We start from the raw sequence: 17,992 nt of genomic DNA on the forward strand, positions 1-17,992 counted from the left end.
TATTAAAGCAGCCTTAAGGGAGGTTGGGGTAATAGAGGGAAGTGAAACCGGTTTCTTTAATCATCCTCTTACCCTACTTTTGCTTATTCCATACTTACTTATCTTTATTTAACGTTCTTTTTATCATATTCTTTCTTCATCTGGACAATTTCATTCTGTTGTATTTTCCACCCTTCTTTCCGTATTTTCTCTCTCCCTCTCTTATCCCCTCCCCCCTCTCTTCCACTCTTCTTCCCATCCTTTCCCCCTTCCTCTTTTCTTCCCTCTGTCCTCGCCTCCTTCTGGTTCTCTCTCTCTCTCTCTCTCTCTCTCTCTCTCTCTCTCACACACACACACACACACACACACACACACACACACACACACACACACACACACACACACCGCTCGTTGGTGCAGTGGTAACGTTCTCGCTTGCCATCTGGTAGACGGGAGTTCGCGCCTCGCTCAGGTTGCGAAAAGTTTCACTGACGAAGTGGGTGGTTACTGTCCCCCTGGAGCAAGGGGACGGGTGTGTGCGTGTGTGAAGGTCACAGCCTTGCCCTTAGATCGGACTATATGAGCTCTCAGCTCCCTTCCGGGAGGGTAAAAGCTGACGATCACGACCATCAAGTGATCCTGACCGACCCGGTGAATTACACACACACACACACCACTTTCACACCTGTATACTGGTTTCTCTTCTTATTGTTGCGGACATTCTTCCCTTCATTCCTTCATTCTTTTTCTTTTCCCGTCCCACCAATCTTCCCTCCATCCTTCCTTTATATCCTTTACGAAGTCTAGATTACGGCAAGAATGAAAAAAAAAAAAATCCCACTAGGTATTAACCCCTTGATTTCGGTGGCCTATTTTTTCATTTTATTCTGGCTATCTACAGACGATTTTATTCAGCTCAAGAGAGACTTTCGAACTGGAGGGGTTAGATACAGCCTTCATTAACCCCTCCGCCACCAGAAACCTCCCCAAGACTGCATAAAATTGTCTACAGGAGGCAAGAACGATATGAAAAAATAAGTTTTTGGAGTGAGGTGGCTGCGTTTTTTCTTGCATTATATCCCAGCTGATGCCAGACTGTGTTATTTATTTAAGGGGAGGTGTACGGACGTGAGAGTGTTACTGATACTGGTGCCATTAACCCTTTCATGGTAGGGACAACTCTCGTATTGCCTTCCCGATGATACCATACCATTTCCTTCGGCCAAAAATGAGTCATAGGAGCCTAAGAGGGTGAAGGATCAAAACAGCCTAACCCCTCCAGCCAGTGCGCGTCTCTTGTTACCAGACGATTTTATTCAACTTAGCGTCATATTCTGAGCGGCGTAGGAAGCTTTGTAGCATTCTTTCCTTAGCGAATCATTTTGCCCATCACACATTAACTTTTTCCTGCATGTTGTATATATCTCTTTCATATCGACATGGTTTGCATTAGTAATATACCATAAAATATATACTGAGGTGTTGTGCGCAGGATAATTCGCTGTAGAAAAAATGTTACGAAGTCTCCTAATCCCACCTTTAATACGGTCCGTTGAAGAATCTGTTGCAATGACGGGGGTAAATAAAGGAGAGGCCATCACCGTCAGTGGAATAAATTTTAAGTTTGAAATATCCATGTTAGTAAAAACTGAGACCAAGATATTCACGAATTTATCTTGCTTTAATATCAGGCATAAAGTTTGAAGACTTAAAGTATGTGTAATAAAGGAAAATTGGAAATACAAATAAAATACATGATAATCGGCAGGATATTTTATGAAAGCTTGAGATGTTAAGTTCATGAAATTAAAACATACAACTACTACTACTGCTACTATTACTACTACGACTACTACTACTACTACTACTATTACTACTACTACTGTTACAGCTACTACTACTACTACTACTACTACTGTTAGGAAAAAGGATGAAGAAGAGACTGTATGTTACTAATGCTTCTAAGATGCTGGAAACATAAGGGAAAAACTGAAGCTGAATTGCCTGAAACACATCAAGTGAAACATCAACTTTTCTTCTCGTTTACCCACGTCAACTTTTCTTCTTGCATTTGTCCCCCTGTGGCGGGGGGGACACAACCTGGCCGCACTATGGGGTGGTACTACTACTCTGCGGCCAGGTTGTGTTAGGAAGAATACTGCCACCGTATTCCCTGCGTGTCGTAAAAGGCGACTAAAAGGGGCGGGGTGAGGGGACTAGGGACCCCCTCCTCTGTTTTGTAGTTCCTAAAAAGAGACAGGCCAGAGAAAGGGATGGGGGATGGAGTTATCCCCGTACCCTGAAGATGGGGTCTATGAATGTGCGTGGATGTAGTACGATTGAGGCTAAAAGGGAGGAGATTGGGAGAATGTTTGTGAGAAGAAAGTTGGATGTGTTAGCTTTGAGTGAAACGAAGATGAAAGGGAAGGGGGAATCTATGTTTGGAAGTGTGAATGGAAGATTGTCAGGTGTTGATAGAGGAAGGGCAAGAGAAGGTGTGGCCTTGTTAGTGAGTCCGGAAGTTCAGCAATGTGTGATTGAATGGAAGGAGGTGTCATCGAGACTGATGTGGGTGAAAGCGAAATTTGAACGTGAGTTGTGGGTGTTTGTGAGTGCATATGGGCCTGGTAGTGAAAGGGATGAACAAGAGAGGAGTCTTTCTGGAATGATGTTGATGAGTGTCTGCAGAGTTTTGAAGCGAATGTGAATGTGGTAATGATGGGAGATCTGAATGCTAGAGTGGGAAATGTAGCAGTTGAAGGCGTAGTTGGTATGCATGGTGTGCCTGGAAGAAATGAAAATGGGGAACGAATGATAGCGATGTGTGTTGAGCGAGAGATGGTGATTGGGAATACGCTGTTTGAGAAGAAAGATATTTATAAGTATACATGGGTGAGACAGGAGGGTGGAAGGGTTGTTGATAGAGCCTTGATGGACTATGTGGTTGTGTCTAGGAATGTAATAGGAAGATTGTTGGATGTGAGAGTTCTGAGAGGGGGAGGGTGGAGGTATGTCTGACCACTACCTGGTGGAGGGAAAGTTAAGAGTAGGTAAGAGATGGATGAGAGCTAGGAGGGTTAGGTGTGGCAGGGAGGTTTTGAAAGTGAGTGAGTTCGATAAAAGAGAGAAAAAGATAGAGTATCAGGAGAAATTGAAAGATGAGTGGAACGCAGTGAAAGATCGGGAAAATGGCAGCGTGGAGGAGGAATGGCAGTTGTTTAAGAGTGCTGTGGTGGGGCATGCAGAAGAGGTGTGTGGTGTGAGACGTGTGGGTGGTGGTGTAAGAAAAGGAAGTGAATGGTGGTGCGAGGAAGTAAGTATGGCTGTCGCTGAGAAGAGACGTGCATATGAAGTGTGGCTGCAGAGGAAGGATGAGATGTCATATGAAAGGTATAAGGAGAAGAGGAATAGAGCGAGAAGGGCTGTGCGTGATGCTAAAGTGGCAGCAGATGAGAGGTGGGGTAGGCGGCTGACAGAGAATTTTCAGCAGAATAAGAAAATGTTTTGGAAGGAGGTGAAAAGGGTGCGAAAGGGAGAGTCTGGGAAGGAAGAACGAGTAAAAGCAGAGGATGGAAGGCTGTTAATTGAGATGGATGCAGTAAGGAAGAGATGGGCAGAGTATTTTGAAAGATTGTTAAATGTAGAGGAGGAAAGGGTGGCTGAGATTGTGGCGGATGGAAGGGTGCAAGGAATAAATGTGTTGGGAGAGTTGAATGATTCTTTGATCACGAAGGAGGAAGTGGAGAAGGCAGTAAAGGAGATGAAAGCAGGGAAAGCTGCAGGTATGGATGGGTGTGCTGTGGAATGCCTGAAGGGTGGTGGAGTGACTATTGTTGACTGGTTAGTAAGATTGTTGAATGTGTGCTTTGAGAAAGGTATGGTGCCAATTGACTGGGCAAGTGCTTGTGTGGTCCCGTTGTATAAAGGCAAGGGTGATAAGTATGAATGTACTAGCTTTAGGGGTATAAGTCTGTTGAGTGTTGTAGGTAAGGTGTATGGTAGAGTGTTAATTATGAGAGTTAGAGAGGGTACAGAGGGAGTAATTAGTGATGAGCAGTGTGGCTTTAGGAGAGGGAGGGGATGCGTTGATCAGGTGTTTGCTGTGAGACAAGTGTGTGAAAAGTATTTAGCGAAAGGCAAGGATGTGTTTTGGGCATTTATGGATTTAGAGAAAGCGTATGATAGAATTGATAGGGGAGGCTTTGTGGACTGTTTTAAGATTGTATGGACTTGATGGTAGGTTACTAAAAGGGGTGAAAAGTTTTTATGTAAATAGTAGAGCGTGTGTAAGAGTGGGAAATGCTGTGAGTGACTGGTTTCCGTGAGAGTGGGGCTGCGACAGGGATGTGTGATGTCGCCTTGGTTGTTTAATATTTACATGGATGGTGTTGTAAGGGAGGTGAATGCAAGAGTTTTAGGTGGTCTGAGTCTGGTAAATGTTGATGGAGGAGAGTGGAATCTGAAGCAGCTGCTGTTTGCAGATGATACTGCACTGGTGACTGATTCAGAGGAGAGATTGAGAGAGTTGGTAGAGGAGTTTGGAAGGGTGTGTGAGAGGAGGAAATTGAAAGTAAATGAGAATAAGAGTAAAGTGATGAAGTGTACGAGGTTGATAGATGGTAGGGGGATGAATATAGTTTTGAATGGTGAGTTGCTTGAGGAGGTAGATTGTTTTAAATATCTAGGGTCACATGTTGCTGTGGATGGAAGAATAGATGCAGAAGTGAAGTTTAGAATAAATGAAGTAGGAAAGGTGCTGGGAGGAATGAAAAAAGTGTTTAAATGTCGTTCGCTTAGAATGGATGTAAAGAGAAGGCTGTATGAGGGTGTTGTGGTACCGACTGCATTATATGGGTCTGAAACATGGAATATGGGTGTAGCAGAGAGGAAAAGTTTGAATGTAATGGAGATGAGATGTCTGAGGAGTATGTGTGGAGTGACGCGTATGGATCGGGTGCGAAATGATGAAGTGCGAAGGAGAACTGGAGTTGTTCGGGAGATGGCTGGTAGAGTTGAGCAGAGGGTGTTGCAATGGTTTGGGCATATGGAGAGAATGGATAATGAGCGATTGGTGAAAAAGATAACTAGATCTGATGTGAGAGGTGTAAGGCTGAGAGGAAGACCACGAATAGGATGGATGGACAGTGTGAAGAGAGCGCTGGATGCGAGAGGGATGTCTGTTGAGCAAGGAAGAGTGGCTGTGCGTGACAGAAATAAATGGAGAGAAATTGTGAATGAATAAGTGATGACGCAGCCCTGAGGGGATATTCTCCCGCATTTGGTCTGATCAGCTAGTCAGGTCAGGTGCGGGTAAGGGGATGGGTCTGTTATGATGTGGCAGGGGTAAACCAGTTCTGCTGTCGGGCCCTGCTGCGGATGTCACTGACTGCATTGCCCAGTTGACCCTTGTGCGGTGTGGTGCGGTGAGGATCTGTCCGTTCTCCCCTTTGGGGCTAAGATGCGAATGAATGTGTTTGAATGGATGAGTAAATGGAGAGTGAGTCGTCCTGTCTCGGCTACCTCCCTTTCCTTGGGGGAAGCAGCCTAGGTATATAGATAGATAGATTTGTGGAGGACGAGGGAGTTGGGCTGGCTTGAAAGTGACGCAAATTGGACGTGATCGTGCAAACTAGAAGGCAGGCACGAACAGAGAGAGAGAGAGAGAGAGAGAGAGAGAGAGAGAGAGAGAGAGAGAGGGAAAAGAAAAAAATTGTGTGTGTGTGTGTGTGTGTGTGTGTGTGTGTGTGTGTGTGTGTGTGTGTGTGTCCTAGAAGATAACTGGATAGGAAATTTTAGACTCCAGGTAAATATATCAGCTAACTTACCAACTAGTTCGCAGAGAGAGAGAGAGAATCATAAAGTATACGCTCCTCTCTTCAGTTTCTTTCTTCCCTCCATCTCTTTCTGCTACCCAGTCTCTGTCCATCCCTTCCTTTTCTTCCCTTCCTCCCTCTCCTCTTCCCTCCCGTCCTCCTCCTGTTCTCCTCTCCCTTCGTTCCTCGTTCTCTACTCCCTTCCTTCACTCCCGCATCCCATCTCTCCTTACCTTTCTCCTTTCCATTCTACCTTCTTTCCTTACTTCTTTTTCTCTCTCCCTCCTCTCCTTACCTCCATCCCCCTTCTTCCCTTCCTCCTCCTTCTCTCCCTTCTTCCCTTCCTCCTCCTCTCCCTTCTTCCCTCTCCTTGAATCTTTCCCTCCTTTCCCTCTTACATCACTTTCTCCACAACACAACCTGGAATTACACCTAACTAAATATGGGTCACATAATGTCAAGGCTCTTTTCGTCACAGCTCTCTCTCTCTCTCTCTCTCTCTCTCTCTCGCTTCCTACCTTTCCTTCTTATCTATATTGATTATCTCTGTCCTTCTCTCTCCTGTTTTTCTCTCGTTATCTCTCCCTCCTTCCTCTGTTCCCTCCCTTCTTTGTCTCCCTCTTACCTTTATTCCATTCTTTCCCTCTTTTTTTCTTTCTTGTTCTATCTTTCTGCCCTTTCCTTTCATCAATCCTTCCCTCTTTTCTTGCCTATCACTGTTTCTCCTTCTTCACCCCCTCTCTTCCTTTCCCATCCCCTTCCCTCTCTTTCTTCCTGTCCCATCCCTTTCCCTCTCTTTCTTCCATCCCCACCCCCTTCCCTTTCTTTCTTCCTTTTCCATTCCCTTCCCCTTCTTCCTTCCTTCGCCACTCCTTCCCTTTCTCTCTTCCTTTTCCACCCCCTTCCCTTTCTTTTCTCCTTCCCCACTCTCTTCCCTCTCTCTCTTCCTTCCCCACTCCTTTCCCTTTCTTTCTTCCTTCCCCACCCCTTCCCTTTCCTTTCTTCCTTTTCCACCCCTTTCTCTCTCTTCCTTCCCTCTCAACCCCTTCCTTTTCTTTCTTCATTTCCCATTCCCTTTCCTTTCTTCCTTTCCCAGTCCTTTTTGCTTTCTTCCTTTCCCACGCTTTTCCCTTTCTTCCTTTCCCATTCCCGTCCCTTTCTTCCCGTCCCATCCCCTTCCCATTCTTCTTTTCCCATTCCATTCCCTTTCTTTCTTCCTTTCCCATCCCCTTCCCATTCTTCTTTTCCCTTTCCATTCCCTTTCTTTCTTCATTTCCCTCTTTTGTCTCCCTCATTTTCCCTCTCTCTCCATTCTCCCTCTCCCTCTGTTGTCCCGTCCAATAGCAACACCCATGAGAAGCTGCTGCAGTGCGGTAAACCTGGATGATATGGTGACCTTGCATCGGTAGCCCAGATTAATGAGTGAATAATATCCTTCATTCTCAAAGGCCTAAGGTATGAAAATATGAGCACCGCGAGTAAGCGCCTTATGGTGTGTGCCCCCACCTTTCCCATAGTACCTCGTTTTCTCCCTCCAGCCTACCTTCCTCCTTATCTATATTGATTTTCTCAGCACCCCTCTCCCGCATCACCGTCCACCCTCCAGTCTACCTTAACATCTAAACACACAGCCACCATTAACAAGTACACCTGCCCTGCTCATGAGGTGCGTTTAATTTTATTTATTATTTAAGCTTCATTGCTATATCATATTTATTGATATAACAACAGATCGGCAATTTCATTTACCCATATTCAAACAACCGACGTAATAAGCAGCAAAGGTACCACATGTATGCTTAAATATTTTCAGTAATCATATGAAGAATAATATTACATGTACTCATTTTCCAACATATATTTTAAATTTAAAGAAAGGTCTCATAAGTGTCATTATTATCTTTTAAATGTTAAAGTAGAGTTACAGTTATTAATTACATCCAGCAATTCACCACACGCCACGGGGATGATTTGTAGTGTGCATATATTTTTTTTTTCTATGCAGTGACAAATTTTGGCTTGGCATAGAGATATTTCTTATACTGCTATGTTGTTAGAGTGGTTTTGTCCGGATTTTAAGAATACTCTCTCTCTCTCTCTCTCTCTCTCTCTCTCTCTCTCTCTCTCACTAATACTGTAGTACAGTTGAAGAAGCAAATTATATACATGTGCATTTCAGGATATACTTACATATATATATATAAAAACACACACACACACACACACACACACACACACACACACACACACACACACACACACACACACACACACACACACACACACACACACACACACACACAGGTGCTCTCTGAATACACAGAATACACAATGCCAGTCTACCATGCAAAATACAAGTGTCTGGGAGGAAAGACTTCGCAGAAGTAGGAAAATTTTGAACAGAGCGCCAATATCACTCTCATGGTCAACGCAATTCTAGTATTCTCTTTCATCTAACGCCAGACGATTTTATTCAGCTGATGGTGAGTCATGGGAGCCTGAATATTTCCATGGCGTGAAAATTATCAGCAGAGTACCCAGTGACAGTGAATGAAAAATGAGTACGGGTTTAGAGATATGAATAAAGCACTGAATAAAATGGAGTGCATAGCGAGGCTGAATGGTAAGGAACTGGAGAACGTGAGTGCCTTCAAATATTTAGACTGTGTGATAAGCAAATATGAGAGCGTAGAAGATGAAGCACACGAGAGGGTACAGCAGGGAAGGAAGGTTGCAGGCATACTAGGCCCAGTGATAAGGAACTGGGAAGCAAGCTGAGGAGAAAGAAGTTGTTGCATGACAGAATTTTGATCCCCATTTTAAGGTATGATAGTGAAGCTTGGACTCCGTGGAAGGATATATGTGCGAAAGGAACGGCAGTAAGTTATCTAAGAGGAACGTCTGAAGTTGCCTGAGAGACTGGCAGACAAACGAGGAAGTAAAGGAGTGCTGTGGTGTTGTTGTGGATGTTCTGGAAAACATCTGAAGTACCTCAATATAGTTTTGGTCATGTGGAGTGAATGGGGAGTGAGAGTGAGTGAGGCGGATTGGGGGAAGGGGAAAGACTGAGCATGAAGTAGAATACACAGGAAAGCAAACAGCGACATACTTGTTGATTCATTCTTTCGAGGTTGTTTGTTATAGGGAAGGTTATTATTAACGAAGTATTGTACGAGTTAAAAGCAAGGACAGAAAATATGAAGGCAACCCCCGTCCACCAGATCTTCCAGCCGAAGCCGGCAGGAAATAGTCAGAAGGACCACCAAGCAGCATTGAAAATCTGCCATTGAAACTTCATTGGCCAGGAAGAAAGAAAAATATTCTACATTGTCTTGACCTGAAAATGCAAAGTAACATTAAGTCAACAGTATTTGCCCGATGGATGTATATACCGTAGATGAGGAAAGAATTAGAAAGAGGGTGAAAATTAAAGGAAAGGGAAGGAGAGACTGGAGAGAAGAGGCAGGGAGGAGGAGGAGGAGGAAGGTGGTGAGAAAGGAGGGAGATGAGAGGAGGATGGAGGTGGAGAGAGAGAGACGGGAGGAGAGAGGGGTTGGGGTGGGAGAGGGGAAGAGGAAGGAAGTGGGGAGGGAGAGAGCGTGACGAATGGGGGGAGAGAGAGAGAGAGAGAGAGAGAGAGAGAGGAAAAGAAAGGACGGGTTGAGGGAGGGGCAAGGGAAGAGAGAGAGTAGGAGAGGGGAGAAAAGAGGAAGAGGAAAGAGAGAGGATATGGATCTACTTGGCACATATTTAAGAGGGAGGGAGGAAGAGAGGGAGGGGGAGAGCGGAAGGGAGGAGAAGAGGAGGGAGGGAAGAGACGGGAGGAAGAAAGGGATGAGAAGGAAAGAGGGAGGGGGAAGGAACATGCAGAGGGACAAAGAGAGGAAAGGAGAGATGAAAGAAGCGGGGGAGGGAGGGAGGTAGGAAGGAAGGAAGGAAGGGAGGTAGGAAGGAAGGAAGGGAAAGAAACGGGGGAGAGAGAGAGAGAGAGAAAAGGAAGGAAAGAGAATGAAGAATGGGGGAAGAGAGGGAGGGAGGAAGAAAAAGTGAGGGACGGAGGAGGAAGAATGAGAGTAAAGGAATCAGAGAGGGAGGGAGGGAGGGAGGAAGGAAGAAGGGTTGATGAAGGGAGGGAGAAGGGAGGATGAGTGGGAGGGAGAAGGGAGGATGAGTGGGAGGGAGAAGGGAGGATGAGTAGGAGGGAGAAGGGAGGATGGGAGGAGCCGAGGCCAAGGACAGTATGCTCTTGTTTTCTTGCATTCTCTGTCTCTCTATAACAATCTGTCTCTTTATCTTTCCTTCGTTCTTTCTTTTTTGCATGGTAAGTGAACGACATAGGTAATGGTTAGATCCTAGTCATATGTATGTTTGAGCTCAGGATGCTTGGCTGATTGTGTTGCTCTTTTTGCAGTGTGTTACTGTTTTTGCCATATATACTGCTGTAGTTGCTGTTGCTCCTATTATTGCAGCCACTGATGTTGTTATAGTGTTACTTCTGTTGCTACTCCTGATGATGATGATGATGATGATAATGATGATAATGGTGGTGGTGGTGGTGGTGGTGGAGATAATGTTAATAATGGTGACAGTATCTGCTCACATGGTTTTCAGGTGTAATGCATAACCTCATTCATTCTGTTGTGTGAAATCCAGTGTGTGTGTGTGTGTGTGTGTGTGTGTGTGTGTGTGTGTGTGTGTGTGTGCGTGCGTTTAATGCATGCACGATTATATGTATGTACAGTATGTATTATAGTATGTATGTGTGTACCTGTGATAGTGTGCATGCGCTTGTGGAAATATATTCTGGTATAGTACAAAGGAGTACAAAGGTGTCAGTGTATATATGTGTATAAAGGTATGAAACCTTTGTGTATGTATATACTATACAGTATGTATGTTGTATGTATGTATGTATGTATGGATGCGTCTGGAATGGCGCCAAAGGGGGGGGGGAGGGAGGAAGGGATGAGGGAGGGAACGAAGGAGGACGGAGGGAGAAAAAGTGAAGGAAAGAGTGAGGTTAAAGAATAGAAGGAGAGAGAGAGAGAGAGAGAGAGAGAGAGAGAGAGAGAGAGAGAGAGAGAATGGGAGGGGGGGGGAGGATGGATTGGAAGGAAGAGGAGAGGCATAGGTGTTGTGAGGAGAGGGAGGGAAGGGGAAGATGGAGGGAAGAAACAAAAGGGAAGGAATACAAAGGAGTTCAGAAAAGTTCAAAGGTAAGCAAACATCAACAGTTCTATTGATCCATTCCAGGCCTTCGTTACAGGGTAGGCTATGACTGTGGTATCTAATCTGTGAGTTTGTGGGTCGTAGTGGAGATAGCCGTGGAGATTTTGTAGGTTATTATTTTTTTTTATTAACATACAAAGATAACATGAACTTCGGTTTTGTATCGTAGGTTCTGTTTTATTTGAGAAGCTACGACCTAGAAATTATGGTCAAAGACATGCGGTGCTGTAAGGACTTCCGTACCAATTTGCGCGCGCGTGCGTGCGTGCGTGCGTGCGTGTGTGTGTGTGTGTGTGTGTGTGTGTGTGTGTGTGTGTGTGTGTGTGTGTGTGTGTCAGGTGTAGGTTACGTATATTCAATTTAAGTGATTCAGAAGGTGGAGTCAGTTACCCAGAACTATTTCCTGTCGCCACATGCTCCAAGGTTAGCCTGCCAACTCAATCTGCTGTAAGGAAATCGAAGTTTGGCCAGTATTCTAATAGCCAGATCAGTTTCCATCGTCGGGTGAAAGAAGATTCCGTAGAAAAGTAACAAGAGTTTGGTTAGTAACAAATGCACAAATGAAGAAGTGTGTATAAAATGGATAACTATAGTGGTTTGCTAAAAGTTCATAACACCTCTGCCTGAACGATTTATTCTACATATCACATCCCAGTCCTCGTGTAGGTTATTGATGCAAACTGTGACGATGGTATAGCGTTATAAAGAACATACCGTACCGTACTAAAGTATGTTAAGGTATATATCCCAAATAAATCGCTGAGGAAGATGTGCTACGAAATATACGTCACCAAGAATACGAAGCAGACTTCCACCCACCAAGTCCTCCAATCCAGGCTGGCAAGAAAAAACGAGAAGGACCGCAGTGCAGTATAGCAAAAAACTGTCCTGGAAGCTTTATGGGAAAAAATAAATGGAAAATATATTGAAGAAGTGGAAGAATAGGAGAGGATGCGAGGCGAGGAAGAGACGAGTAAGACAAGGGAGGAAAAGGGAGCATGGAAAGGGAAGGAGAGGGAGGGGGGGGGAGGGATAGGGAGGGGAGCGGCGATAAGAGTACACGAGGGCAGATAGGAACATTAGCGGCGAGGTGTGAAGCAACGGCTAATCTACCATGTCAACATACTGGTACCTGCCTTGCCTAGCTTGCCTGAGCCCATGGGAGTCGCGGCGGCAGGGATGGAGACCAGAACAAAGCAATAGAGAAGGCACAACAAGCTACACAAAACACACAGCTGGCCAACAAAAACGCTTGGGTCAGAACGGCCGGCACAGGCAGAGGGTGCAAGAGGCCGCCATGCAACATGCACAAGGGGCAGAACGCTGTCTACTTCGCTCCACGTGGTCACCAGCCGAAGACGTAAAACATGCCAGTGAAGCATATAGAAGACACTGGGAGAAAATAAAATCAGAAAGCAAAGCAGGACGGGTATGGCAGCGCGCCCCACAAACTTAACCTTGTACAGGAATCCAGCAGCACGCAGGAACAGGACGAAAAGAGAGCACTAACGCAGACGTTGTGGGGAACAGGGTACGGAAGGGGTAAGTGAAGGTAAGCAGTAAGGGAAGGGTAGGGATAAGGGAAAGGTACGGGTAAGGGAAGGGAAGGGATAAAGGTAGGGAAGGGGTAAGGATACGGAAAGGGTAAGGCAGGGAAGGAGAGGGGTAAGGGAAAGGAAGGAAAGGGAAAGGGAAGTCATCGTCAGGGCCGCATATATGAGTTCTGCGATAATTTGATAAGATTATAATTCTGCGAAATACAGGTGGCACGAATTCCTGTGTGTTGCAAAGTGTAAACTCGCTCCACCTCTGAACGCTAATTCTCCCACCACGTCATAGATGGAAAATACTGTATCATCTTCACACTCAGGTTCATATGGTTCACACTCGGTTGAATAAAATCGTCTGGTGTTAACTGGAATAGAATAATAGAGTACAGTTCTCAGCACGGTTAATCTGAGCCCAGTGAAAAAAGAAAATGCATCTTCTGTCGTAACCAACACTTTTTTTTCGGAGGACAGACAAGGTGCCAGTGCAGACCTCTCTCTCTCTCTCTCTCTCTTTCTCTCTCTCTGCGCAAAAATAAATCTGCGTTGCAAGGGATTGTATTTTTCTCAAAACGGAAGAACAGGATACGGCAACATTCTGCACTTTCCATTGTCTCTACTGCATCATCATCATCATCATCATCATCATCGTCATCTGGACGTTTCTTTTCCATCCAAACATAGGAGGGAGGGAGAGAGAAAGGAAAGGAGGAGAGCAGGAGAAAAATGGTGTGTGTGTGTGTGTGCGTGTGAGAGAGAGAGAGAGAGAGAGAGAGAGAGAGAGAGAGAGAGAGAGAGAGAAATGATACCAACAACAGGAAACTGATAATGCTGCCAGGTGTGGTGTTTATGCTGCAAAGTGAACACTGTGGCACCTGCGTAACCAGTATGTACCGGCCTGTTGTATCTCGGTCATGTGAGGCAAGAGCCAGTTTTTATACTCCCTTCATTTTAACTGGGCTTAAAATTGGCGTCTCCCAGCACAGAATATTAGGTTGGAAAAGGAGATTGACAGAGTTTGGTGCGATAGTCAAGAAGAACTGCTATGTAAAGGACGTAGAGCTGTGGGAGTATTGTCTTAACCTACCTTTGAGCCGTGTTAAATAAGTTAGAAAAGGACGGAAATCTGAGCCAAGTTAAGATGAACGAACTTCAGCCATCGTTGCACGTGCTTACCTTACTAAGCATTACAGCCCACTGAGTAATGCACGCTCTTTTTTGTTCAGTATCGCATTACAAGTCACAGAATTATCCAGGCGTTTTTTTTTTTTTTTTTTTTTTTACCTCCGCCAAGGAGGTTATGTTTTACCCCGCGTTTGTTTGTCTGTCAGTCTGTTTGTCTGTCTGTCTGTTTGTCTGTCTGTGTTAGCAGAATTACTCAAAGATTTTGGTGAAATTTTGTGGAAGGGTGGGTTATGGGCCAAGGAAAAAATGATTAAATTTTGAATCGGATCCAGATCCGGAATATCACCTCCCAAAAGTTCTCAATGAATTTCAATAAAATGTAATGGAAAGATGCGCCATGGACCAAGAAAGAATTGATTAAATTTGTTGGTGGATCCGGATCCGGATCTGGATTCTATATCCATGGATCCTTTTTAATGGCAATGACATTGGCGGAGGTATGCTCTCTCTGAACGCTTTCTAGTTTTGTTTAGTTGTGTATTACATTCCACCGCACTGCTCGTGCAAGGCGATTCATTCTCTTTGTTTGCAATCACACGCAAGAAGATAGTGCTTTGGTTAATTTGACCGGAAGCGTTTTGATAATTGTATTATAGTCATTAAGGTGTATTGTGAAGTGTTCTGCAGGGAGGGAGGAGGGGAGAGCGGTGGAGAGCAGGAAGGAGGAGGGTTTAACGTAGTAGGAGGGAAGAGATCGGGAAGGAGGAGGTTGTAAGGAAGGAAGGAAGGAAAGAAGGTAGGTAGGGAGGGAGGGAGGTGGGGAGGAGGGAAGAAAAGAGACGGGAGGAGGAGGAGAGGAGAGGAGGAGGAGAAGGAATTGAAAAAAAATAATGGAACATAAGAACAGATGATGACTTCAATGGGCCAGTTGGCCAATATTAGGCAGTAGAGGGGGGGGGGGAGGGAAGCAAGGAGGAGGAGGAATACAAAGGAATACAAAGGAAAGCAATCAGCAACAGAAATTATGGTCCTTTCGAGGCTGCTTGTTACAGGAGGAGGAGGAGAAGGAGGAAGAAGAAGAAGAAGGTCATAAGGGAGGATGAGGTGGAGGAAATGTGGGGGGAAGGAAGGGGCAGGGAGGGAGGGAGGTAATAATGGAGGGAGGGAGGAAGGGAGGTAATGATGGGGTGGAGTGGAGGAAAGAGAGGGGGTGAGAAGGGTAGCATGACTGGCTGTCTCCCTCCCTCCCTCCCTCTTCACCCCTCCCTCCTTCTTCCCCTCCTCCCTCCCTCTGTACAATTCTTTCCTAGTTTCTTCTTTCCCTCCCTCCCCCTTCTTTCTTTTCTCACCCATTTAGCCCCCTCCCCCTTCTTCCTCTCTCTTTTCTTCTCTTGCGTCCCTCCTTCCCTCCCTCTCCTCCCTTCTTTTCTCTTCGCTCACTCCTTCCCTTCGTCCCTCCTCCCTTCCTGCTTTCCTATCCTTGTCTTTGACTCACAGAAAGTTATGTTAGTTATAACCCATCCTATAACAGGCAGCCTCGAAAGGTCCAAAAGGTCCGGTGCAGTTTGCTTTTCATTGTACTCATCCAGCTATTGCCGCCTTAGAGAGAGAGAGAGAGAGAGAGAGAGAGAGAGAGAGAGAGAGAGAAGCATGATGGTGGAGAGGAAGAGTGAAGATAAGGAGAAAAGAAGGAAGAGAGGGAAGGAGGAGTAGGATGCGAAATAGAGAGAGAGAGAAGCAGAGAGTCGTCTTATATCGAAGGGGCCGGGGTTTGAGGAATTCTGCAGTTAACAAAAAAAAAAAAAAAAAAAAAAAAAAATAATAATAATAATAATAATAATAAATCCGCTGAATAAAATCGGCCGGTAGTAGCAAGAAAAAATGAAAATGGGGTACTTGTACTTAATGGGTTGCTACGGAAGTCTTCAGGGAGGGAGTTACCTTGGTCTTACGCAACTTGGGCCAACAACCTCCTCTCTCTCTCTCTCTCTCTCTCTCTCTCTCTCTCTCTCTCTCTCTCTGTATATGTATCTATTTCTGTCTACTGTATTTACCTTTCTATCTATATCAGTCCTCAATTCCAAGGCTTCACCATACACCAACCTAAATTTAACTAATCACTCAGTCATCAACCACTTCCCATCCAATCGCTACCTGTTTTGCCTAATCTCTCTCATTTTGGTTTCAGAGTGGAGACACAGAAAGGGAAGAAGGTGAGTCACGGCTCATTAAGGTAACTTCCTAATTTGCAAGGTAATTCTTCTGTTGTTAATAGGTGACTTCTCGGTGATGATGATGATGATGATGAGGGCGATTATGGTGGTAGCAGTGGTAATGGTGGTGCTAATGATGTTGATAGAAATGCTGATGATGGTTGTGATGATGACGCCAGACGTGATGTAACTCTGACTGGTAGACAAATACAGAACCTGCAAATAGCTATGTTAAAAGCCTTTGCAGTGAAAAGGTCCAGCGTCAGGAGAGCGAGAGAGAGAGAGAGAGAGAGAGAGAGAGAGTTTTCAAGCAGACAGACCAGCCGACCGACCGACGGACACACACACACACACACACACACACACACACACACACACACACACACACACACACACACACACACACACACACACACACACACACACACACACACACACACACACACCAAAAGACAGATCGACACAGCGACAGACCGATAGACAGAGAGACAAACTGCAAACAGACAGACAGAGAACAAGTCGTTATTTATACTTACAGACGGACAGTACAACGGATAGGCAGACAAACCGACAGGGAAAAAAAAAAAAATGGCAACCAACCAGACCCAGAGAGAGAGAGAGAGAGAGAGAGAGAGAGAGAGAGAAGAGAGGGGGTGTTGGTTTCAAAGGTCATAGGTCGCATGACGCATGACCAACCTTCCTTCATTACATCCTTCATACCTGTATTCATTGACTCTCTACACTTCCTTCATTTCTTCCTCCCTTCAAAACTGTCTTCATTCACCATTAATTTAATACGTTGCTTCCTTCATTACTTCTTCATTCAGTTTTTGTTTCTTTCTTTGCTCTCTTCTTTCATACCACCATTCACTCTTTTTCTTGCTCCTTTCTTATAGTGTTCACAAAACTGTTCCTTTAGTTATTCATTCGTTATTTCCTTCCTTCCTACATGCATTGGCTCACTACATTTCTTTCACTTCATGCCTTCTCTCATTACCTCCTTTATACCTGCCTTCACCCACCACCTTTGTTTCTTGTTCCGTTCGTGTCTTCATTCATTTCTTGCCTACTTCATTACTCCCAGTCCTTACACCTGCATTCTCTCACTACTCGCGTCTCTCTTGTTTCATTTCCTTCTCTTTCCACTGCCTTTACATCCCCCGTTTATATAATACAGTATATATATATATATATATATATATATATATATATATATATATTTTATAATCGTTACTGCTTTCATTTCTCGCCTCTTTCATTGCTACTTCATTTCCATTTCACTCATATTACTTTGTATTTAATTTGTTTTTCATTTCCCATTTTCACCCTCCCTCCCTCACCTCCTTCCCTCCTTCCTTCTTTCCTTCCTTCCTTCCTTCCTTCCTTCATAGCTGCTTTCAATCCTATATTATATTTTATTATATTCATTCATTTATATATTCATTCCTTACTACTTGGTTGTACCTTTTTCCTAGTTTCTTCCCATTTTTCCATCCTCCTTTCTTTCATTCCTCTATTATTTTTATCAGCGCCTCCCACCCTACAGCTGTCTTCATTTGGGATGCTCTTTAGCGAAGCCGCAACTATACTGAAGTGTTTATAGGATGTATCTCACTGTTTGCTGACACTGTTCATCACTGACGCTAGGAAGTGTATTAAGAAGAAAATTGGTTTTCAACAGTAAGATATGAATATAAATTATTCAAAAATACCTGAATTGCCGTTGTTCGTTCAAGTACGTATTTGCCTCTTTTTTTTTTCTGTCGTTGAGTACACCGCTTCCCGTGCGATCAGCGAAGTTAAGCAACGTTGGGTCTGGTTAGTACTTGGATGGGTGACCGCCTGGGAACACCAGATGCTGTTGGCTCGTTCTCCCTACGTGTCAAGTGGGGTTAGTGGAGGATTAGTGCCCCTCCCTGTAAAACAATTAACTCTAAGCCCTTGACCACCCCGTTTGGGATACATGGCGTCTGGCTGGCTCTTTCTTCTTCTCCTCTGCTCGTTTCCATGCTTTTGTCCTTGCTCACGCTGGCGTCTTGTAGCAAAGGGACGAATGGAGACTGTTTCAAGCCCTTTCACAACGACT

General features: G+C 44.7%; 1 pseudogene; it reads left to right on the plus strand.

Moving 5' to 3' along the window:
• Positions 1–17,654: 17,654 nt before the first annotated feature.
• LOC145402477 (5S ribosomal RNA) lies at positions 17,655–17,773 on the plus strand (annotated as a pseudogene).
• The last annotated feature ends 219 nt before the right edge of the window (positions 17,774–17,992 follow it).

Source organism: Coenobita brevimanus, chromosome 57 (assembly GCF_032717465.1).
Source record: "Coenobita brevimanus isolate Jiangsu-jjx chromosome 57, ASM3271746v2, whole genome shotgun sequence".
NCBI lineage: Eukaryota > Metazoa > Arthropoda > Malacostraca > Decapoda > Coenobitidae > Coenobita > Coenobita brevimanus.